This window comes from Ochlerotatus camptorhynchus, unplaced genomic scaffold (genome assembly GCF_037179485.1).
Source record: "Ochlerotatus camptorhynchus isolate MF236.1 unplaced genomic scaffold, CSIRO-AGI_Acam_v1.1 ptg000068l, whole genome shotgun sequence".
Classification (NCBI taxonomy): Eukaryota; Metazoa; Arthropoda; class Insecta; order Diptera; family Culicidae; genus Ochlerotatus; species Ochlerotatus camptorhynchus.
Window position 1 is genome coordinate 732,837 of NW_027040558.1, and position 24,935 is coordinate 757,771.

The window sequence follows — 24,935 nt, forward strand, 5'->3', positions numbered from 1 at the left end:
AGAAGCTTCTAGAAGGATGCCATGGCAGGAGACAGGCAGTGCGTTTAAATTTATTTCGCTGTTTGTGAAAAATTCAATTAATTTCAATTGAATTTTTCACTGTCATGTTAAAACACAGATTCATGTAGCGACACTGCTGGTGTAGTGGTAAGCATGCTTACCTTTCACCCCAGTAGGCCTGGGTTCAATCCCAGTCGGCGCCGCCGGGATGTTCTGAAGCATAACATCTCTGATCACGCCTTTCTTCGGAAGTAAAGACGTTGGTCCCCGATTCATGAGTTGATGGGTCGATAGGTAAGGTCTAGGTGTGGGAGCTGCCTCCCTGGCGTCGATAGCATTGGTGCTCAGCACGGAAAACAAGATCGATGAAAAACAAATCAAGGAAAAAAAATAAGATGAAAAATGGAACGTGTAAATTTTCATCCATATAAAAAAATGCAAGTATAAATGGATCAGTGAATTAGTATGGAACCGCTCATGATCAATGATTCACATTTTTGTAAAAATTCGGCCAGTTTGGATCTCGTAAAATGGCGTCTTTGGAATTTTCAAAAAACGTTGTACTACAATCCTGATGAATGTCGAGTCGAGTATTAGTACAAGACACTGAAGGAGTCTGCACATTGTAGATGAAAACGCATATCTGTTAGGGATAAGCAAATATGGTAGCGAAATTAAATGGAAATTACTAATCCTTCACTCTCTCTTTGTACTACAGTTTTTTTTTTAATTTCAAAGACGCCGTTTTGAAAACATTACGAGATCCAAAATGGTTGAATTTAAGCAAAAATGTGAATCATTCTCCAAGAGCGATTCAATGATAAGTGCAAAAATATACAAAAAATATTATACTAAAAATTCCAAAAACAGGTTTAAACCCTATTTATTTCAAAATGTCTCACCTTAGATTTAGAAATGTTTCTTTAAAAAAAAAGTTCATTGTGAACATAAATTATATATATAAAAAAAAAACGTTTAAACAAATATCTTAAAAATAATCCAAAATTTAAAACATTCCAGAGTTCCTAACTAACTAACTTACTAACTAACTAACTTTCTCCGAAAGTTTCATTTGATTTCATTTGAAATATATTTCAAACGTCTCTCGGAGTGTTTTTTATCTTCCTGCGGAAAATTCTGATAGAGGAACCCTGAATACTTTTGGTTTCTATAATTAGCATAAGCTTTAGCATTAGCATCGAACAAGTTACGCAATATCGTAGGTGGTACGAATTCAAAACTATTAAGAGCAAGACGGTTATCTATTACTGAACAGATAGTAAGTAGGAAATAATTACTCTCTCCCAGATAAGGTCATATCCCTCTCCAACAGTTAAGGATTGTCCTGGCCATGTCCTTGCAACTAGTGGGGATAGGAAAGGTATTTTAGTTCAACATTTACTTAAATAGATGCAGAAAACTCTACGACCCCTCATAAATGTCTCGGGAATTGCTCTGAAATTCCTGAAATTTTACAGGATGATTCAGAATAATGTCACCGATTTCACAAATATGCAATTCCAATGGGTAAAATGGGTATATTCGTATTAGTATTTTTCGTTTTAAAGTGTGTACAAATATCAGCTTGTATTGGTAGAAGGATTGGAAATTTCATTCATTTTCGATTCGACCATGTCATAAATCTGTATAAATTCGTGTGTTATCTTTTAGAAACAGAAATCTCGTCAAAAGAATGAAACATTTATTGTTCACATCATTATAGAGGTAAAAAGGAACCATGCGTGAAAAATCCGTTCAATATCAAAGCTTGGACGCATCGCCAGTACTACAAAAATAATGGAACTAAAACGTGTGTGCCAGCTGTGGTTCATTTTCGTGACAAATGTGACTGGTAATTAAGGTGAAGGAAGAGAGATTTGAGTTAAAGTATGCTTAGTAGAAGGGTATATATGTAGTATATCTGGAATATACTGATATCAAAAAATCATGCAAGCGTTCAATCGCTATGCCCATTCTTAAAAGTAACAGTTATTCCGAATCACCCTGTATTTTGACACGTATTAGAATAATCTCCACAACTTTCTTCCACCTCTCCGTGGAAGGAATTTTTTTCCTTCGACTTGCTCTGGATGGATCTTCTGATATCTACCGAAAGTTGCCTGCAACTTCTCCAGGAAATTTATTCCGGTTTTTTCTAGGCTTGCTCTGAAAGTTTCTTCTGACTGAAATAGGACAATTCTAACAAATTCTCCTGGAAGCTCCTTCCAAATTCCCCCTGAAATCCTGCTGACCTGTCCTGGATCTGTCTGCTGACTTCCTCTGGAAATTTCTCTAAACTTTCTCTGAAAGTAGCTCCCGACATTCCCGTCCTGGATTTTCATCTCCATACAGAATCGGACAGCTTCTTCTGGAAATTTATTTAAATATTTTTTGACATAGACTACGTCTTACGGGAAAGTACGGGGGTAGGTCGAAAATCTAAAATTGCGACCGTCACGAAAATGTTTTAATTTTGAACGATTATAACTGTGTCATTTATAGATATATTGCATATAATTTTCAAACTTTAAGCTCAACTCCAACCATTAGGGTTTGAACAGATTCCACTGTCATCAGAGCCCAATGTATCTCGATTGGACGGAACTCTGTACCATTTGGCGGATTTGCGGTTTTTGGTACAATATTCACTTGATTTGCTTCGTACCACTCCATCACAGTTTTAGCATAATGGCATGATGCCATTTTGGCTTTTGATGAAGGGTAGCAAACTAGACTGGCCCACATTTGTATGGGGGAAATTTGTTTTCATTTTTTCAACGGGCCAACCTCTAGATTTGTGCCATTAGGTGAGAAAACTACTCTCTGAAAGTTTCAGCTCATTCGGATGTAACACGAGCTGGTGCTTTTGATTTAAAGTTTATATGGAGATATTGGTTGAAATGTATGGAGAAATAACATTCCTACATAGAACCGGTTCAATATACTCGATTAAGTTCAGAATTTCAGCTCACGTAGCTTAAACTATAAGAAACAACTTTACTAAAGACAGCATAACGATTCAAGTTGGCATTATGGAGATATTCATTTTTGAATTTATATATGCATTTTGTTCGTATATTGCAACAAAATACAGGCAGCTTATGCAACGTATCAACTAGATTACCACTAAATAAATAACAGTTCATATTTTCTACGGGCCAACATCCAGACTCGTGTCAGTAGATGAGATAACCACTTTCTGAACGTTTCAGCTGTTTTTGACGTAACACGGACTGGTGCTTTTGGTTTAATGGTCATATAGGGGGTTTGGTTGAAATTTTCATGTACAAAATTCTCATATACATTAAAAAGCGAATATCTCAATGAAACTAACCGGATTCATAATGCAGTCTTGAGCAAAGTTGTTACTCATTGTTTGAACTATAGGTTTTGAAAATCTGAATCAAATCAAGATTAAGGAAACTTTTTCATGATCGATAGAGGGTAGCAGTGTTATTTCTTCTTGTATTGTATTCAAAATCCCCATACAAAATTCAAACCAAAAGCGCCAGCTCATCCAAATGAGCTTAAACTTTTGGAGAATGGTTTTCTCACCTAAAGGCACAAATCTAGAGGTTGGCCCGTGGAAAATTAGAACTTTTATTTTTGTGGGCCAGTCTAGTAGCAAACGCATCTGCCCGTGGGCCACACATGCAAATTGCTTGCCAAATAAGGTATTTTTTTGGGAAATTTCGATGCCTTCTTCGTCCTGAAAAACTCAACTGCAGCATTTATGGCAGCCCTCGAAGCTGCTTGAAATCCTCCAGGATATTTGTTTCATCGTCCATAAAAACACATGAAAACTTCGTCAAATATTCGCAGTACAATCATCGAGCCCGCGATTTGGAGCTGTCTTTATTTTTGGATAAAACCAAGTGACATTCGTATTTTACCAGCCACCGTTCGAACAGAGAGATTCGGGGTTTCCTCCAATATCCTCTTCCCCTTTCGATCCATGACAGAATGATCACTTCTCGGTTTCCTCTCGACCGTCAAACGTTCCAAATTGATTTGAGCACACCTTGAACAGTAGATCTAGGTAAATCCAATTTTGTTTTGCAAGTTCCCGTATTGAAAAGTCAGGATTTGCATTACGTCCGTACAAAATGCGCTCGCGCACGTCTTTTTCATTTTTCATTTCACCAATCATAGTCTTTTTCATCGATGACTCCCAGCTATACCTCAGCGAAATTTTTCACTTCTACGTACAATATCTCAAAAGTTACATTGATTTGAAGGTGTCCGGATTAATGTGGATACAGACCTTAAATGGTTTTCCAATTTTCCATAAAAAGCTTTAGACAAATGTATGTACAAATAAAAAGTGATAATTTTATCACTGTTTTCATGCAATAAACGTTCTCCGCAACCCTAATACAAATTTATGGTTAATTTGTAAGGACGTGTTCGGGGTATCATCCAAACCATTTGTGGATTAGTTCAATAATTTGGGTTATTGCTCGTTTATAGTAATTTTTATAATTAGGGAAACCCAGTAGTCATAATCAAGTACCACTTGGTTGCACATCGTTCTGATTGCACCTGAAAAGTTATAAAACAGCACTGCTGTCGTGCCTCAACTTATTTTCGCTTCGGACGGTACCTCATTTATGGTGGTAAGCTCCAACCGGTATTATCCTCGGATTTAATCCCGTTCAAGAATATCCGGCTGAATTGATGTCGACATCAGAGTTAATCAACATAACTCTGAGCAAACATTTTTCAGATTATACAAACAGGGACGGTATTAAAAGTTAATCCGAGTTGGAGCTTACCGCCATTAGAGTTACATCCACCCACATACAGCGGGCTAGTCGCCCACGGCTCGCCCCCGGACCGCTCGGCGGACGGGGCGGACTTGGGCGACTCGAACCTCGCGGCGCCACTTGGTGCCGGGGGCGACCATATTTGCAACATTTGGGCGCCTGAGGCGAAAACGATACCTGTCAAAAAACTGATCGTTTCAGCCATTTTGTCCGCCCCCAGGCGCCCCGGCGCGCTCACGGTTGTTCACCATCATTTTCTTTTTTAATGGGTTTTAAATTAATAAAAATAAAAACAGTTGAAGCATGAACATGACTTCATCAATAATCTTTATTTATCTATATTCTTATAACTAACATATGTTTTTTTTTATTAAATAGATCTTAACCTAACAATAATATCTTACAAACTAAGTCAACCCCATCATGTAACACATCAAAATACACAGGAATTCAAAGACTATTTCAATGGAACTCAAATTTAGTGCCAAGAACCACTTTGGCCACGTCCGGATACATTGCGGGTGTCCCGGGGGAAGAAGCCAACATCTAATTAGGGTCAAACCCATCATGCGACACATCAAATTACATGAGAATTCAATTTGTGGTTCAATAGAACTCAAATCTAGTTCCAAGAACCACTTTGGCCACATCCGGACATATTCCGGGTGTCCCGGGGGAAGAGGCCAACATCTGATTAGGGTGAAACCGATCATGCGACACATCAAAATACATGAGAATTCAATTTCTGGTTCAATGGAACTCAAATTTAGTTCCTAGAACCACTTTGGCCACATCTGGACATATTCGGGGTGTCCCGGGGCAAGAGGCCAACATCTGATTAGGGCCAAACCCATCATGTGACACATCAAATTACATGAGAATTCAACGACTGGTTTAATGGAACTCAAATCTAGTTCCTAGAACCACTTTGGCCACATCCGGACACATTCCGGGTGTCCCGGGGGAAGAGGCCAACATCTGATTATGGTCAAACCCATCATGCGACTCATCAAAATACATCAGAATTCAATTTCTGGTTCAATGGAACTCAAACCACTACAAGAACCAGAACAAGAACCACTTTGGCCACATCCGGACATATTCCGGGTGTCCCGGGGGAACCCGAATAAAAATTTACGTTTGCCTAACGTTTGATGTCTACATCAGCATCGAAATAAAATATATTCCTGGCATCAAACATTAGAAAACATTGCTATTTAGATGTAACGTGAAATAAAATTTTTCTATTCAAATGTTGTTCTGACGTTGAGAATTTTAATCGAATTATTATTTTTTAGATGATTTTAGACGTACAAAACGTTAAAATTTAACGTTCTTCGGGTGTTTTCAAATGTAGATGCTTCCTCATGTTGTCAAATGTACAAGACATTAAAACAAAATGATTTTCGGGTGTTTTCAATTGTACTAAGAACTTATTGTTTTCGGATGTTTTCAGATGTGCAAAACATTAGAATCTAACTTTTTAAAATGCTTTCATCCATACAACACATTAGAATTACAAACATGATTTTGTAAACAGTACACACCATTGTTGTTAGATAACGTTATACAAATGCATACATAATAGTCATAGCTAAAGCTCCCGTTCCCCACCAGTCAGTTAACTGACCTTAGCTAACCTAATATCATTGTAGCAACTCTCTATGCGGCATTGGAACCATGCCATCAGCGCGCTAAGAGTTATTAGACTACTGACATAGGCGCCAATTCGTGGATGACGAGGCACTAGGTGACGTTACAGCGAGCTTGACGATTGGTGTAGCATTTTTTAACGAACTACCAGACAATGATGCGTAGTGTTTACATGATCAAGTTTCCAACTCTACTACAATCTACAATCTACAGTCAACTGGAAATCGATATCCGACGCCATTTTTAAATCAAATATGGGATATATTGTCATATACCGTTGATACCATTGACATCGATATCGAATCGGGGTGACGTGTAGATATATGAAATCGATATCCGACGCTACTTTGAAATCCAAGGTGGAGGATTCCTGTTGCAGAAAAAGTGTCAAATATCCATAAATATGGGTATTTTTAGAATCGGGCTAATGACTAAAGGCCACTAATCAATAGCCGATAAGATTTTGAAATTAAAGATGGCGGCTTCTGGTTTAAGAAAAATTGGGAATGCTGTCAATTATCTATAAAATGGGTATTTTTTGGATCGGGTGACGTCTAGAGATTGGAAATAGGCATACGACGCCATTTTGAATTCCGAGATCCAAGAAGAGATTGGGAAGTACTATCAAATATCAATCAATATGGGATTTTTTGAAGGTTTTTGGAGGTTGTCGTCTAGAGAAAATCGATATCCGATGCCATTTTGAAATCAAATGTGGCGGCTTCCAGTTTCATAAAAAGTGAAAAATAATTTCAAAAGTCCATAAATATGGGTATTTTTGGAATTTGGGTCACGAATAGAGGCCAAAAATCAATTTTAACATAACTTTAACCTAACATTTACTTCCCAACAAACAATTGCCTATTGAAGAAACGACTTCTTAACTATTTTATATCACTTCATGATTAATAATACTTGTACTATTTTAAATATTAACTTCTGTTCAGGCTTTGTTCACACAAATCTGGAGAATTTATTCAACTACAACATCGAAGTATTTGGTGTTGAATAAGGTATGTCGATAAGCTTTTCTTCGTTTAACTTTAACTTTAACACAACTTTAGCTTAACTTTGACATAACTTTTACTTGATTTTAACTCAACTTTCATATTACTTTAATTTCATCTTTTACTGAACTTTAACTTACCAATAACTTTAATTTAACTTAACGTAACGTAACGGACCGTAACTTAACTTTCTATAAACTTTAAGTTACCTTTAATATTACTTCAACTTAACTTTAACTAAATTTAAACTTTATTTCAACTTAAACATAACTTTAACTTACCATTTAACTTTAATATAACTTTAACATATATTTAACAAAACCTTAACGCACCTTTAAATTAAATTAAACATATTTTTAACATAGATTTAACTTAACTTTAATAGCACTTTAACTTACATTTAACTTAGCTTTCATTTAACTTTAACTTAACTTTAACTTAATTTTAACATAACTTTAACTTAACTAATTAAACCTAACTTTAACCTAATTTAACATTAATATAAATTAAACGAAACTTTATCATAACTTTACCTTTATCATAACTTAACTTTAACAAAACATTCATTTCAGTTTAACTTTAACATTAATTAAACTTAACTTTAACATAACTTTAAGATACCTTTAATTTAACTTTAACAAAACTTCAGCAGACATCTAACTCAATTTTAATATAACTCTAACTTTACTTTAACATAAATTTAATTTTGCTTAACTTGAACATAATTTTAACCTACCTTTAATTTATCTCGAACTTAACTTTAACCAAACTTTAACTTACCTTTATCTTAACTGAAACATTTTCTGTAAATAACTAATAACTTAACTTTAACATAACTTTAACATAACTTTAACTAAACTTTAGCATTAACTCAATTTAACAACAATATAACAATTAAACAGTCACCCATATTCTTGTTTTCGTTCGTACCGTATTTTCCATAAAGTTTTCGGATCCAGCATCGGTTATCGGTCGCGATACGGCATCAGGATTCCATATCGGGATCTGTCTTCGAACCTAGAGAATCACAATGCTGTTAGAATTTTAGTTATTTTTCAAAATTGAACCGCTGGATAAATTGTTAGAATGTTAGACTCAGCCAGATTCCTCCAGCGGATCTATTTTGATAAATAATTACATCAAAATTTATCCGCTTGAGGAATCCGACTGAGTTGAACATCCTTATTGATGCGTTGCATCAGTAAGGATGCTTAACTCCTACAGCGGATCAATTTTTGATAAATATATACATTTAATATAATAAACACTTCAATACTTACTGTCCAATAATCTCCGCGAGTTTATTTCAGCTCCACCTCCCTTAATCCATTGGAAGCAGCTGGCTGAAAAAAATATTTGAAAAAATTATCAAGATTTTTTTTTCTTTTAAATTTAAAGCTGTTGCTTACCTTGCATATAAACTTCAACTGAAGCTGGTCCCGTCGGAAGACCAATATCTTCCGAAGATGGCCATCGGAGGCCAATTTTGCGACCCGGATAAAAAAAAGCACCTGACACGAACGAAATGAAAACATGACTGACCACGCAATCAGCCGACGCGAAAAAATCACAAAAAAATTGCTAAGTTCCATCCGCCAATTGGTCGCCCGGCGGATGAAATTACTCTAGTGGGGCGAGCCGCCCTTCGTCCGCATCCCGGAGCGCCATTTGGTCGCCCGGCGGATGAAATTACTCTAGCGGGGCGAGTCGCCTTTTGTCCGCATCCCGGACAAAGGGCGAACGATCAGTCTTCAAGTCGCTCAATGTCAAATGACGTCACTTTTTCGCCGGCAATTCGTGTGGGCAAAGTTCTTCCTTTTCTACATATTTTGCACAAAAAATATTTTCTGCCCCGCCCCATTAATAAAAAAACGGTTGGAAATCCTGTCAGGGGTGAGGCTTATAAAGTATTTTTTTGCAAAATGATTTTAGTTTAAATGCACATTAAGAGGTACCAGATATGTTTTGCACTGCACTGTCATCTATGAACAATTAACGGAAAACAGATTATGCGTAGTTTCCGATAGCTGTCACCACAAACAACAGCAGTGATATCTGATGTAAAATGAATGCAGAAGCTTGATAAAATGGTTAATTTCAAACAAACCAATCTTACCAATGTGAGCATTCTCTAAATATGCATGATAGGACTAGGAACTTTAAATAATTTCAAATGAACTAAAGTTGAAAAAACGCATCTGTGTAATTTTTCTTTTGTTTTCTTGATTTGTTTTCCGTCGAGCTTGTTTTCCGTGCTGAGCACCAATGCTACCGACGCCAGAGAGGCAGCTTCCATACCTGGACCCTACGTATCGACCCATCAACTCATGAACCGGGAACGGCTTTACTTCCCTTTCATAACCTAGGAAGAAAGGAAGGCGTGATCAGAAATGTTATACCTCAGAACATCCCGGTGGCGCCGACTGGGGTGAGAGGTAATCACGCTTACCACTACACCACCGGCGCCGCTAAAAAAAAGCACGGAAAACAAATCAAGGAAAAAAAATGGATTTATCCTTTCTGGGAAATGGTCAATTCTGGGGAAAATTTATTCTTGTGGTTTTCGGGCAAATATCATTGTTCGGACTCAAAGTGAACTAGACATGCCAAACATGATGTCCTCCTCGGATCTGACCGGTACAAATCAAGAATCATTGTTCAACAGTTCCGTTGCTATTCCAAAAACTAGGTATTAATGCGATTTTATTACCATTCGACAACAAAAGCTAGAATGAAGATGAAACATTTAATCGCATCCAAATGTACCCCTTGTCAAATTGTACAAACCATCAACCTACCGGAAATCAAGCAATCCCCTTCTTCCCTTCCTCAATATTTATTTTTCTGAAAATCAATTTTCCTTCTATCATGTTCTGCTTTGCATCACTCGCTTCACAGTTTACCGAATCATTCACAAATACAGTCAACTCTCTCTCTAACTTGATATCGAAGGTGCATTAAATTTGGAAACTAATTAAGTTACAGAGGAGCGTTATTTTTTATTCGGACCAAGTGATTGTGATAGCCTGGAGATGTAGAGAATATCGATTACGGGTGAGTTGACTGCATCCTCACAAAAAAAAGTTAAACTGTAAACGCATAGCGGAAAACTGACCGAAATGGGATGGATTGTCAATCATCGTCCATGACGGAAAACTGCAAACAGAAAAAAAAATGATGAGTATGCATCTGAAGCACCACTCGGTTGCGATTTCCACTGCTGTTTTTGGAGCTCGGAACCTGCAATCAAAGCGCTACCGCAACAGTTGATTGGATTTTCCCCCGCTATAGAGTCCACTTTACGTTGTTTGTACCGTATCATCCGACGACCATTGGTTCAATGACTTCTCAGCCAGTCAGGCGAGTTGGAAAACAATATTAATTTGTGTGCGATTGTCAACCGGAATGTTCTACACGGCAAATGAGAACGACTCAAATTTGAGTTTGGTTAACTCATAAATCACATATAGTGCAGGAGTTCAGCGATGAGTAAATTTACCGCATGTTTTTCCAGGTTTTTCTCAGTTGGTACAACCCCTGGAATGAGTAAAGTTTTCGTGAATTTCCCTAATTTTCCGGCAGATTTTTGAGGTTTTCCACAGGAAACAATGAGGGAAATTTACTCATCGCTGCGTACCTGCACTTTTGGCGATTATGAGTGAACGAAACTCAAATTTGGGTCGTTCTCATTCGCCGTGTACGCGATGGTACCGAGCACATAAATTGTGAGAAAAACTGAGAAAGAAAAGAGCACCCACCCGCGCAATGGACAAAAAGGACCTTTATCTATCTCTTAAGACGATGGCAGTTTCTTGTGCTGACGGAATGTAAATAGAAAAAGTTGAGCTTGTTGAAGTACAATTGAATAAGAGAAGAGCACCCATCTCGAAAAATATCTTTCGGTTTATTACTCTGCACAGAATAATGCTTGAATCCACAATACGGGAAGGTATGCTGGCAAAAGGCGAAGGATTATCAAGTTCTTTGAAACGGGGATAAGCGGGGATAATAAGATGAAAGTGGAACGGGTTTCGTTTGTGTAACGATCAAACAATGCTCTCCGATTTTTTTTTCCAAAAAAAAATGGGTTTGAGCGGGAATGGTCGCATAAGATTAAGTTTGACTTTGTATGTTTAATGTAACGAATAATGATCACCTATAGGGGAATTGCCAGCTTCGGCAATACCTTAACTAATTAAAGTCAGGAAAGTAGATGAAATCCTAATGCAGCCCATTTGATAAGTGCATTGTTTGGTTAAAACTCTGCACTCAAGTACGATATTTACCACCCTCACCCCTTGAACTGAACACGGAGAAGCTTGATAGCCACTGCTCTAGAATAAGAGAGGAGTGGATTCAAAACAATCTTTCTTAACAGCCTATGGCAGTTTCTAGCAATAGCCAGCAAAAATCCGTCAGACCCATGCCAAGTGAAATAACCTAAAACAAGATTTTTTGATTGATTTAATTTTATGCTTATAGATTATAAGTGTCCATCTGAATTAAAGTCAACCTCAAATAGCTCTTATTAAACCACAGTAATGACTAGTTTTTCGTATCCCGATTTTTGAAAATCATATCTTATTTGCTATGAATCCCAGGTGAATTTTCATCATTTGGTCTTAATGGCACCAAAGTTTACCTTAAACATCATACTTGAAGAGGAATGAGAAAATTTGGAACAACGGTGATGTGAAATAAATGAGAAATAAAATTTTGATGCGCGAAGGGGCTGACGAAATCGGGGTATTACTGTAATAATCACCAATCATTGGATACAAAAATTACCGGTAAAACCGGATCCGGTAACACCGGGTTCTCAGTAAAAAGCCTGGTTCTGTAGGACCGGGCTCGGTAAAACCTGGTTCGGTAAAACCTGGTTCGGTAAAACCGGGTTCGATAAAACCGGGTTCGGTAAAACCGGATTCTGTAAAATCGGATTCAGTAAAAAACCGGGTTCTGTAGGACCGGGTTCGGTAAAATCGGGTTTGGTAAAACCGGGTTTGGTAAAACCGGGTTTGGTAAAACCGGGTTTGGTAAAACCGGGTTTGGTAAAACCGGGTTTGGTAAAACCGGATTCAGTAAAAAACCAGGTTCTGTAAGATCGGGTAAAAAAACCGAGTTCGGTTAAACCGGGTTGGGTAAAACCGGGTTCGGTAAAACCAGGTTCGGTAAAACCGGGTTCGTTAAAACCGGGTTCGGTAAAACCAGGTTCGGTAAAACCAGGTTCGGTAAAACCAGGTTCGGTAAAACCAGGTTCGGTAAAACCAGGTTCGGTAAAACCAGGTTCGGTAAAACCAGGTTCGGTAAAACCAGGTTCGGTAAAACCAGGTTTAGTAAAACTGGGTTCATAAAAACTGAGTTCGGTATGTATTACGATGTGGCATTATTTTCGAATAAAGTACATTTCAAACTTCAAAGCAACAGAGATTATCTCTGCATTTTAAAAAATAATTAATTTAAATGGGGCAATAAGTTTTTTTTTTCAAAAACCCACCTCATCTTATTTTTTAAAGTTGGTTTAACGTGAGATAGGGCAAATGTTTCTAACGTTGGCCTATGGATCTAAGATTGGGCCCATCGCAAAAAAAACTGCTATTTATCAATTTTATCTAGATGAACGCGTCAATGATTTTTCCTCTAGTTGGTCAGATGGATTGGCATTTCTGGCTATCCTTGCTGAAGCATTTGATTCGTTTGATGTACAGGTAGCGCTTAAAAGACATCCAATCGCCAGGCTACGTATGGCGTTTGATTTAGCCAATCGGCATTTAGGAATAGAACAGCTGCTTGATCCGGAAGATGTCAATACGAACAAGCCCGATAAAAAACTATACTAATGTATGTGATGTGCTTATAAATACAATGCCATCGATTCAAGGAGGCAAGAACACCATGGAAGTGTTCAGCATTTGGCACAGCATGTAGAAAGTATGGAAGAAATTCAACTACTGAGTGAAAATGAATTCGAAGACCTAACGGACGAGGACAATAAGAACAATAATCTAAATCAAAGTGATCCAATTCCAACATATGAAGAATTGATGCCACATGTTGGGAACTTGACACATCTGGAGGAAGTATCCCTAGCCAAGTCAATTGATTATTTACGCATCTTTAATAGAGAAAACAAGGTTAAAATGTTGTCACAATCTAAGCCAATAGTTCAGAGAATAGAACACACCGAAATTACAGGTTCAATTCTTAAGCTAAGTGATCCAGTTTCTTTACCAGGTAAAACGGATTCATTCTATTGGGAACCGAAATCCTCTCGACCAGTGTCTACCGCAACGAATTTTTCAGTTGAATTTAGTGGTTATCAGACAGCAGTGGAAGAAGTTCTAACTACGTTGCTAGAAGCGGAAGAACTATTCTCGAAGGAAATGGTCGAAGCACAATGACTAACGGAAGCCAAGACACAATTTCATGATCACGAAGACTTTATGGCTAAACTGTCTGAATATCACACCTTTGTATGTGGGGCACTCGATGAAGGTTCAAGACTGTTAAACGAATCGCATGTAAGTCCCGGGTCACATGGTCTAGACCAGGAAGGCCAAAATGAGATCAAAAAACAATTGTTTCTGTTGAACGAACGCTGGGAGATGTTGCGCGTTAACGCACTAGAAAGACAGGCGAAAATTCATAAAAAGTTGGCATCACTGCAAATGCATAAGCTTGCTTGAGCTTGAGCTTGCTTGAGCTTGAGCTTGATTGACCGCCCACGGTTGCTACTCTGTTACTGCCAGATCAGCTGTAATTACACAGAGAACCAATAGACGATGCTTGGGACTAGCAATCATCCTCAATGTGTAAAAACTGGTGATCTTAAATTAGGCAATACCAGCGCCAGCCGCGCCCGAACACAGGTCAAGAAAGGAATGGGAAGGATTGTGTTGACATGACACTCGCTTTGATGGAAGCCGAGAACACCTCTGCACTTCCACGAGGAATCACTGGGATGTTGGATAAGAGGGTTGGGTTTGCAGCAGGGTTCGTTTTGGTAAACGATAAGCTGAATTGATGTCCTAACGATCATATAACGCGAAGGAGCTTGGGACTAAACCCACGGTCTTCTGCTCAGTAAGCAAAAACGTTTGCCACTAGGCAAACGAGCACCTTTTTAATCACCGAGTTGCTGTTATTACCATGTAGTCATATTAACAAATAAAACGATTGACGAATCTTGAATGTGGATGGGCCTGAGATTAGACTCATGATGTTCTGCTCAGTAAGCAAAAACGGTTGCTCTAAGGCCACCGAGCCCCTCATATCACATAATACCGTTGCTCAAATTTGTGTATCCATTTAAACCCGGAACCAACGACAACAACGAGTTTCGCAAATACACGATACACAAGCGATTTTACCATAAATCTCTTTGATATGTAAGGACCTGGGACCGCGTTTTTCTGCTCAGTAAGCAAGCCACTGTAACCGACGCTCTTTCAAATCCGAAAACTAAAAACTACGAAAAAGTACTTAGGCCTTCATTAAGTTCCACTTTCACGCGACGTTCAATGACAGGATCCTATCCAGGATTACATCTGAAAAATCCAAATCTGGCCAACGCCCATCGAAACCTGCTCTAATCCACCTGAAATGACTAACGAATGGAAGACTTTGACTACCCAGCTATGCAATAGTCTCATTCCGTGATGATTCTATTGCGCTCATCTTTTGGCACCACCCAGGGGAGACTTGGTCCTGTACCCAATGCTTAACTTTTCTCCATTCCACTCAGCTACTCGCAATTTCTTGTGATATAGTGGGCGGAATATTATTATATGAGACAATTCAATGCAGACATCTTTCCAAATTTGGCAGATCGACAGGTAATCGGTGAGTTACCACGATAGTTGCTATTCAACAACTCGACAACGTCCCATCGTCAACGCCTGCTATGAGAATTTCCCATTGCAGACGCCAACGAAATGACGTCATCGAGCTATCGATCAACTACCCTGGTTATCGCCTGGTACCTTATAGCACGATGCTAGGAGGCGAATCGATGAGCTACCTCTCCCCCTTGGCATCACTGCAAATGCATAAGGTTGAAGAACTGAAAAACTTTCTAACTATGATCGAGGATAGAATCTCGCATATGTCAGACGTAGGTCCGACTCCAGTTGAACTGAAAGCTCAACTTGAGCAGCATAAAGTCTTGCAAAATGACATGGAAGCACAAGAAAAGCTAGTCGATAGTCTCAGTAATTTGGTTATTATCATTGATTCGGATAACTTCAGTGATTTAGAAGACAAATTATCTGTTCTGGAAGAGCGTTGGTCACACCTTATAACGTGAATAGCGAACAGATGGGGAAAATTGCAAAGTCTTAATCAGCGGTGGACCAAGCTTTCTGAACAATATCGTATCATATGTCGTTGGATCGAGTCCCGAGAATACAATCTTAAGAAAATGGAAATGAACGAGTCTGTAGAGATGGGCACTATGATGGAACGAATTAAGTGCCTACAATACTGCAAGCATGATGTACATGCCCTTACCAGCTGTTTGCAAGAATTGGAAAATTCGACTCAGTCACTTAGTGATGAAGGATATTCTTCGTTGAATATTCTTGCGAAGGTAGAACACTTGAATGACATGTGTGATGCGTTATCACAAATTTTGGAGGCCCAAGAGGCTCGTGTTGAGAACATGGGTTTTCAAATTCCAGCAGTGTCAACCAGTGATGAACACAAAAGCAAACTCATGAAACCTAATTCATGGGAAGATTTTCAGATTAAAATGCATGAGGAGACCCAGGCCATTGTTGATAGAAGTGAAATTTGCATGGACAATTTGGATAGTTCCGAATATTCACCACAATCGGAGAAAAAGCGTAAAATTGAACAACCTGAAATGGTTGTGCAATTGAATGAGTTAATGTATGAAATGAAGAGTACAGTGGATGAGTGTTTTTATAAGCTGGACGAATTCTAGACCGTTGATTTGAAACAAAGACTAACGCTTCTGGAACAGGTAGAATCGACTCTTGATGATCGAAAGGAAGACTATTGTGAGGCAAAGGAAATATTGGACCAATGCAAACAACTTCCAAATGTGGATCTGGAAATTGAGAATCGACAACTCGTTGAAATAGGTGATCTTATTGATTTATTGAAATCGCAATTGGACGAACTCAGCATAGAACTACAGGGACTTGTGGTGATAGATAAATTCAGCAGAAGCGTAACTGGTTTTAAATTAATATTGGCAGACACGCGTGATTGGTATCAGCAAAATTTCAGCATGATTACGGCAGAGGACCTTGAAAAGAGACTATCCGGTATGAACTCATTCAATGATGAAATCGAGGAAAACCGTCAAGTATTACAGTCGAATGCTGGAGAAAATTGGAGCGATAGGAAGCAGGATTTTGACCTATTTGTAGAAAGTTGGAACGATATGAGAAATGCCATAAACCGATTGATAATTGACAAAAGAAACTACCATGGAGGCAGTGATCAAATTCAATACGTGCAGGAATTGGTTGAGCAGATACAGCAGCTTCCAATGGTGTATTTTAATCTTGAAAGTATGCATCAAAACTTGGACAAAATGCATTCCTTAAAAACAATATACAATAAGCAAATCGATGAAGACTATGGTGAAATACTTACAAAACTAGATAACGTTAGTAAGTTTTCTCAGTTGATAACAATATGGTTAACACCGAGTTTGTAAGTCGCCGCGATCGGACGTATGCATAAATAGCTCTATAGAGCATCAAATTGCATATCGGTGCTGATTGCTTGTGAAGTGTGTGGACCGACGAAGTGCATTTTTCGTTCCTTTTTGCCAGACCAAGCAAGTTTTGCTGCACAGTAAATAGAGGGCAAGAAAGGCAATGCCCCATACAGGCGGCCCCAGTGGAAGACTTCCCAGCACTCGGTCAGCAAAGATTCTCCGGGAAGTTTTTAGTGATCGAAAGAGTTGATGAAGGCGAAACTCTTGAAAAGGTTTCACCTATAATCATTGAAAAAACAATTCAAACCTGGTGCGGTGGTGACAATGTCGAACAAATAAGAAGAAAAAAGGAGGGTAAATGTCTAATCAAGACGAAGAACGATAGACAAGCTCAAGCTCTGCTTAAGCTAAAAACTATCTCTAGTGATATAAACGTTAAGATCTACGAACACAGAACACTAAACTCGTGCAGAAAAGTTATCACGAACCGCGACCCTTACGTAGTTACGGAAGAAGAAATGCTTGAAGTGCTAAAAAATCAAAACGTGACAAAGGTAGAACAGATTAAAACGAAGCGCAACGGCGTGGTAAGTGCAAGAAACTCGTTCATCATAACGTTCAACAGTGTAAATGCCCCCAAGTATGTTAAGGTAGGCTTCGTACGAATTGCTACTAGGCCGTTTTACCCTCGGCCAATGCGATGCTTTCAGTGTTTTCAATTCGGACACATCGGCAAAGCGTGCAAAGGAGAAAAAAGGTGCTACAACTGCAGTAAATCGTTCCATGGGGATTCATGTGACAATACTCCCCAATGCATAAATTGTGCTGACAAAGAGCAACAACAACAACAACACCGGCCTACAAGTAACAGCTGTCCAGTATGGAAAAGGGAAAGTACCATAATGAAGATCAAGGTTGATCAGAACCTAACATACATAGAAGCAAAACAAAAAGTGGAAAAAACGGGAAAAAAAATGATTACACTGAAGTGCTTAAGAAGAATCTGGAGACCAAATTTGAAGATACATTGAAGAAGAGGAAAGAATGGTTTCTCGCTGAATTGAAGAAACGAGATGAAAAAGAGAAGGAAAGGTTGGACCAATACAAAAATCACTTCAAAAAAATGGAAAAACAGATGAACGAGTACAAAATGGAGTTAGAAAAGATCAATATCAAGCTGAGCATGAAAAAAGGGCAGAACTTGAGGATCAAAATAAAGCCCAAGATTTGACTATTCAAAAACTTCAAAAAAAACCTAAACTATACGCCGATTACGGGGACTACAAAAGCAGTCGAAAAACCAAGCAACATGAAAGTATCGGGGCCTCCCCACCTAGGAAACGAGGAAGTAAGCGAGGCAAAGAAGGTAAACAAATTGAACAAGAGGAAAATAGTGACATGGAAGTTCAACAAATATCGGAAGAAGAGGATCAAAGCGATGAACAACACTGCGAACAAATTAATACAAGACACAGAGTAAACAGCAGGTAACCCCTCAAAAAAAAAAAAATAAAATGCAAAGACCCAAAAAAACAAGTATCATAACAGGAATATTCAAGGATTACGCACCAGTAAACAGGAGCTAACAATGCTAAACAATGAATTTGAACCACTAATAATATGTTTACAAGAAACCATGTGTAAAACTGACGCACTGGCAACCATTGGAGGATACAATGTAATACACCGAAAAAGGCAAACCAATAACAGAGCAGCCGGAGGAATAATAACTGCCATCAAAGAAGGTATAGATTATAAAGAAATAGCAATCGACACACAGATGGAAATAACTGCTGTTAAAGTAGAACATCCCATTAACGCCACTGTAATAAACGTATACTTACCGCCAAACACAGTTATAGATAAAAATGAAGTCGTACGAATCCTATCGAAGGTACAAAAGCCGTATATCATGCTATGAGACATGAATGCACACCACTACTTATGGGGAAGCGAATTTATTAACGCTAAAGGGAAAGTTCTAGAAGAAGTATTCGACGAAATGGATCTAACAGTGTTAAATGACGGAGAATATACATATATAAATAACGCAACAGGGAAAGGATCATGTATCGACTTAATCAGCTGTACTAACAACTTAGCAGGAATAATAGACTTCGAGGTACACGAAGATATGCAGGGAAGTGATCATTTTCCGCTCGTGATCACCCTGCCAGCAAACTCAGAAATCAGTAGCAGCACACAAAACTGGAAAATAGACGAAGCTGACTGGGTTCAGTTTACAAATACAGTCTTTTTTAGAAGCAGAACAACAGTAGAAGAACAAATTGAAGAAATTACAAAACAAATTATTAAAGCAGCTGACAAATCCATACCGAAATCAAAAGGATTCCCGGGTAAAAAAAGAGTCCCGTGGTGGAATGCTGAAGTTTCAAAAGCCGTCAAAGCCAGACGAAAAACACTCAGAAAATTAAAAAACAAAAATACTCTCGGAGAAGAAAGACAACTCGCATTACAAAATTTTCAGACCAGAAGACAGGAAGCGCGAGACCTAATCAGCAAAGCCCAAAAACAATCATGGGAGGAATTTGCAAATAGTTTCACAGCAAGCACCCCTATAAAAGAAATTTGGACCAATCTCAGAAAGATACAGGGCAAATACAGTAAACCAACCATCAGACAAATCAAATGTAATGGTCAGTTAGCAAACGAGAACAAAGGAATTACTGACCTTCTAGCCAAGGCCTTCAAAACTGTATCTAGTAACGAAACGTATGATAAAGAATTCATTGAATATAAAAATAAAATGGAAGAAATACCTTTAAACGTACCTGAAAATCCAGCTGATGAGTATAACAAACCATTCAATCAAACTGAACTAGAAGCAGCAATGGAAAACCTCAAAGGAACATCACCAGGACCTGACAACATTCATAACTGTAAACGGATCCTTATAAATACCTTCAACAGGATGTGGAACGAAGCTTACTATCCAACCCTTTGGAAAACAGCAACGGTAGTACCCATTTACAAAGGCAAGGGCGAAAGATCAAACCCAAATATTATAGACCAATATACCTAAATACCTGCTTAGGCAAAATCTTTGAAAGGATGATAAACAATCGTCTGGTCCATATCTTAGAGTCCCAAAACCACCTGTATGAACATCAATATGCTTTTCGAAAAGGCAAATCGACTACGGACCATCTAACTATGACCGAAGAATTCAGTAGAACGACTATGAGCAAAAAAATGATTACGCAAGCAGTTTTCTTTGACATCAAAAAGGCCTATGATACAACCTGGAGACGATTAGTCTTGAACGAGCTATCCCAAAAAGGGGTTGGAGGAAAATTACTGGATTATATCCACGAAATTCTCAAAACAAAACATTTCAAAGTTAGAATCAATGGACAATACTCTGACGAAGTAGAAATGGAAACTGGACTATGCCAAGGATCGGTCTTGAGTGTTACACTGTTCTTAATTGCTATAAACACGATAACCAGCTTCATCCCAGATGGAGTAACAATACTAATCTATGCAGATGATGTCATCCTTCTAGCAACTGGTACAAACGCCAAAATAACAGAACATCTATTACAAACCACATTAAACAAAATACACCACTGGGAGATGAAAACAGGATTCCAAATTTCGGCGGAAAAAAGTGCAACAATAATTTTCAGAAACCCTAAAAGCAGAAAACCAACGAACCTTGATGGCCTAATACTGAATGGACGATTAATTCAACATAAAAAACACCACAAAATACTGGGTGTAATTTTTGATCAACATTTAAAATTCAGAGAATATGTAGAAGAAACGAGATCATCCTGTTTACAAAGAGTACAGATTCTAAAATACATCGCAGCCAGACAATGGGGTGGTGACACTTAAACACTTACTCAATTATACAAGGCTACAGTATTGGAAAAGTTGCTGTACGCCGCACCAACAATAACATCCATCAACAAAACCTGTATACAACGACTTGAAACAGTGCATAACGAAGGCCTAAGAGTAATATGTGGAGCATTCAGAACAAGTCCCATCATCAGCATTCAATCAGAGACAGGCATCCCTAACCTCAAAACATTACTCAACCAAAGATTAGTAACACATTTTGCCAAAAAGAGAGCAACTCCAGAAAGTTTTCCCCACACACCTCAAACCGATACCCGCACAGAGGATCCTAGCAGCTACAGTTCCGGAGAAATGTGGAATGAATCACGAAGCCCAGACCCCAACACACCGGAAATAAGGGCAGCTGATGTGATGAACAGTATTGACCTAACACTACCCACGATTAAGTTCCTAACGGTACCAAAAACAGCACCCTGGAATAGAAAACCAATTATTATAGATAAGCACCTCTGGCACCTAAGCAGAGAGAATGCAAAACCCCAAGAACTGGTTCAAGCATTCAAAACCCGGAATAGTTCTCTATACAAATTTCATCGTGCAATATATACCGATGGATCCAAAAAAGATGGCAGAACAGGCTACAGCGTAGTGACTGCAGGCTTAACTATACGTAAAAGAATAAGAAACTTGAGCAGCATATACACAGCAGAAAGCCTCGCCATAATTGAAGCACTGAAATGGATTGTCCAACAGGAAACAGCCGGAGCATATATCATTTATACGGACTCCCTAAGCGCAATAACAACACTGGAAAAACAAAAAAACTCCAGCGTCTGGAAAGACGAAATCATCGACCTCTATAATAAGGCAGCACACAATCATTCATGTGTAACTTTTGGCTGGGTCCCTAGCCATATTGGAATAATTGGAAATGAAAAGGCAGATACGGAAGCCAAAAAATCCCTCAATACTACGGAAATAATAAGTGCAATAGACATACAAGACGCCAAGGCATTTATTAAACAAAAATTCCTAAATAAATGGCAAGAAGAATGGACTAATACCACCGGAAACGCTCTACGTGAAATAAAAAACGTCATTACTCCTAACAAACAGTCCATGACAGGCAACCGTAAACAAGATGTAATGATGACCAGACTTAGAATCGGTCATACTCTTCTCACCCACAAGTACATACTAGACAAGGAAAATCCACCCAAATGCCAATTCTGCAACTCCAATTTGTCTGTCAAACACATAATAGCAAACTGCCCAGGTCTCGATCACCTAAGAACTTCAATTGGAATTTCAACAAGCTTAAGGGAAGCACTGGCGGACGACAGGGAGAGTATGGAAAAAATAACACTGTTCTTCCAGCAAGCTGGGCTAGCTAAGCAAATTTAATAAATCGTCGAAACATCAAAACCGTATCGCGCCATCATCATTTATTAGCTCGGTCACCCAAAATGCCAGCTATAAAAATCCCCATCGATCGGAAAGAGTCATTAGTTATACATCAAACTCCAGTCAACCATCATCATGGGCAACAGCGACTCCAAGGACCAAGAAGTGAAGCAGATAGGTGACCAACAGGTTACTGTCATTGAAAACCAGGAGGTGCATACGGAGATGCACTCCCAGCTTGAAGCGAAGCTGTGGATCATCATAGGCATGCTGACCTTCATCATCGCACTCAACCTAACAAAAATTGTAATCAACAAATGTCGGAAGGAGGCATACAAAGCAGCGCGGTCCATGGCGGCGGCTCAGAACGTATAAAATCGGTGGTTCACCAAGAACAGCAAAAATACCAAAAGTGAAGATTTGCAATGTAGACCAACAACAACAACAAAAAAAAAAAACGTAGAAAAACAAAAGTGAATCTATATAATGAACTCTAAAGTCACAAGACCCAAATGACAATAGTTAAAAGGTTTTTAATAAAGAAAAAAAAAATATGGTTAAACATTCCGCAAATTTTAAACGATAGCATTATAAAACAAAGTATTGCTATTGAAAACATGAATCACTTCAATTCTGAATATGTAACGAATATGAACGTTGTAAATACGTTGGATAAGATTGAATATTCTTTGAGAAATGAAATTTCATGGAGAAATTAAGGCGTTAGAACTTAAAATGACCGAAAACGATCAATATGCTGCTGACCTGAAAAAATTGGACATAGAAACAATCAGTATCAACAATTTTGCAGACATAATTGTGGAAAACTGTGGATATACATAAAATAAATAAAAAATAAATAAATAAAAATGTATGGCTAATAAATTGTGAAATGACGAAATTTATTATTTTTAGCTTCTGATTATATTGTTTATTGTATTGCATTCATGCTGTGCTTTTGGAGTACTAAGGATTAAGCTGAACTACAACTGCACAAGTGGGGCTGATGTAAAAAGGGCCGTTTTTGTATTGCTTAATTATATTGTATGTAAATATTTCTTTCATTATTTTCAGGTTTATGCATTTGTTATCATTTTGTTGTTTCCAATGGGAGAAAATATTATACTTATGTTTGTTGAAATTGGTTATTGAAATAATATCATGGTGTATGCTAGATAGCATCTTAATTTAACTTGTTATAACATTATTTTCAGAAATTGCAACACCCTAGAGTGAGTCATCTATTTTTTATATTTATTAACAAGATTTTTCATTCCACTGCGTCCTAGCAAGAAGTACGGTCGACTTAGTTCGCGCTCCGCTATTTTGGAAGTTTTCTCGCTATTCGCTTGATTTAAATTGTCAGTTTTTTCTCGCTTAGATTTCCCAGCTAAATAATTAACTAAAAGTGAGTTTTTTTCTGAGAAGAAAGTGTGTTTTCGGCATCATCGGAAGGAAAATTGTTTTTACGATTGCCAATTCGCCAACCATTTTGCGCACCATCGGTGCGTGGTAACGCATACCTGCACACGGATCATCGTCATCGAGTGTCAGCATCTGCCTCCGCATTTACACCGCTCATCTATCATCGTGTGTTCAGCTGAGTGCCGACCCTCACATAAGCACACACCAACGAAGACCGCCCGCACACGCTGATCGAAGATCATCCACGCTGCGCGTCGCTCCGCTGCTGCCGTTTAAACGCTCGGTGGTAGTAGTATAGGATTATCAGATAAGTTTTTGTTCTTGTTTCTCTCTTTCGCCCACAGTTAAATTTTAAGTTTGTGTTCTGTGTTTGTAGTTTTTTTTGTGTATTGTGTCCGAGTGATTATCGTTTCAGTGGTAGAGCGTTTTTCGCTTCCACTAGTACGGCAAAATGGACATTTTGTCGCAAGACGAAATGGACGTTTTGTCGGAAGATGACACCACTTTGCCACGCGATGGCAAGAAGGGTCGAAAACGTACGTCATCTCTCCCTGGTTCATCGTCTCAGTCTGGCAAAGGACAGGCTCAGATAAACCCCCGATCGCGAGCCTATCCAGATGACTCGACTGGCCCATGGGTTGTCTACTTTCAGCCCAGAAACAAACCTTTGAATGTAATGCAAATTACTAATGATCTGACGAAGCGATACTCGGCCGTGACTGAAATCACGAAGGTTAGGCACAATAAACTTCGTGTCTCCGTCTCTAACCTGAAGCAGGCTAACGAGATTGCTGCCTCCCAGCTCTTCACGCTCGAGTACAGAGTTTACATCCCAGCTCGTGATGTGGAGATCGAAGGTGTGGTCACCGAAGCGAGTCTGACCCCCGAGATCTTGGAGAAGCAGGCGGTTGGCCGTTTCAAGAACCGTTTGCTTCCTCCGGTGAAGATACTGGATGTCCAAAAACTGGGCTCAGTATCTGTCAGCGAGGGTAAAAAGAGTTTTACCCCCACAGACTCGTTCCGTGTGACCTTTTCTGGTTCAGCCCTTCCTCACTACATCGAGCTGGGAAAACTTCGACTACCTGTGCGTTTGTTCGTTCCCCGGGTCATGAACTGCCAAAACTGTAAGCAGTTGGGACATACGGCCTCCCACTGTGGCAG

At 38.7% G+C, this 24,935-nt stretch overlaps 1 protein-coding gene and 1 pseudogene across 1 annotated transcript in view; both read left to right on the top strand.

Annotated features, from left to right (window-relative positions):
* rdo (reduced ocelli) overlaps positions 1-24,935 on the top strand; it is a 392,245-nt gene that overhangs the window by 256,284 nt on the left and 111,026 nt on the right. The window lies entirely within an intron of this gene.
* On the top strand, positions 10,030-23,192 carry LOC135697209 (dystrophin, isoforms A/C/F/G/H-like; annotated as a pseudogene).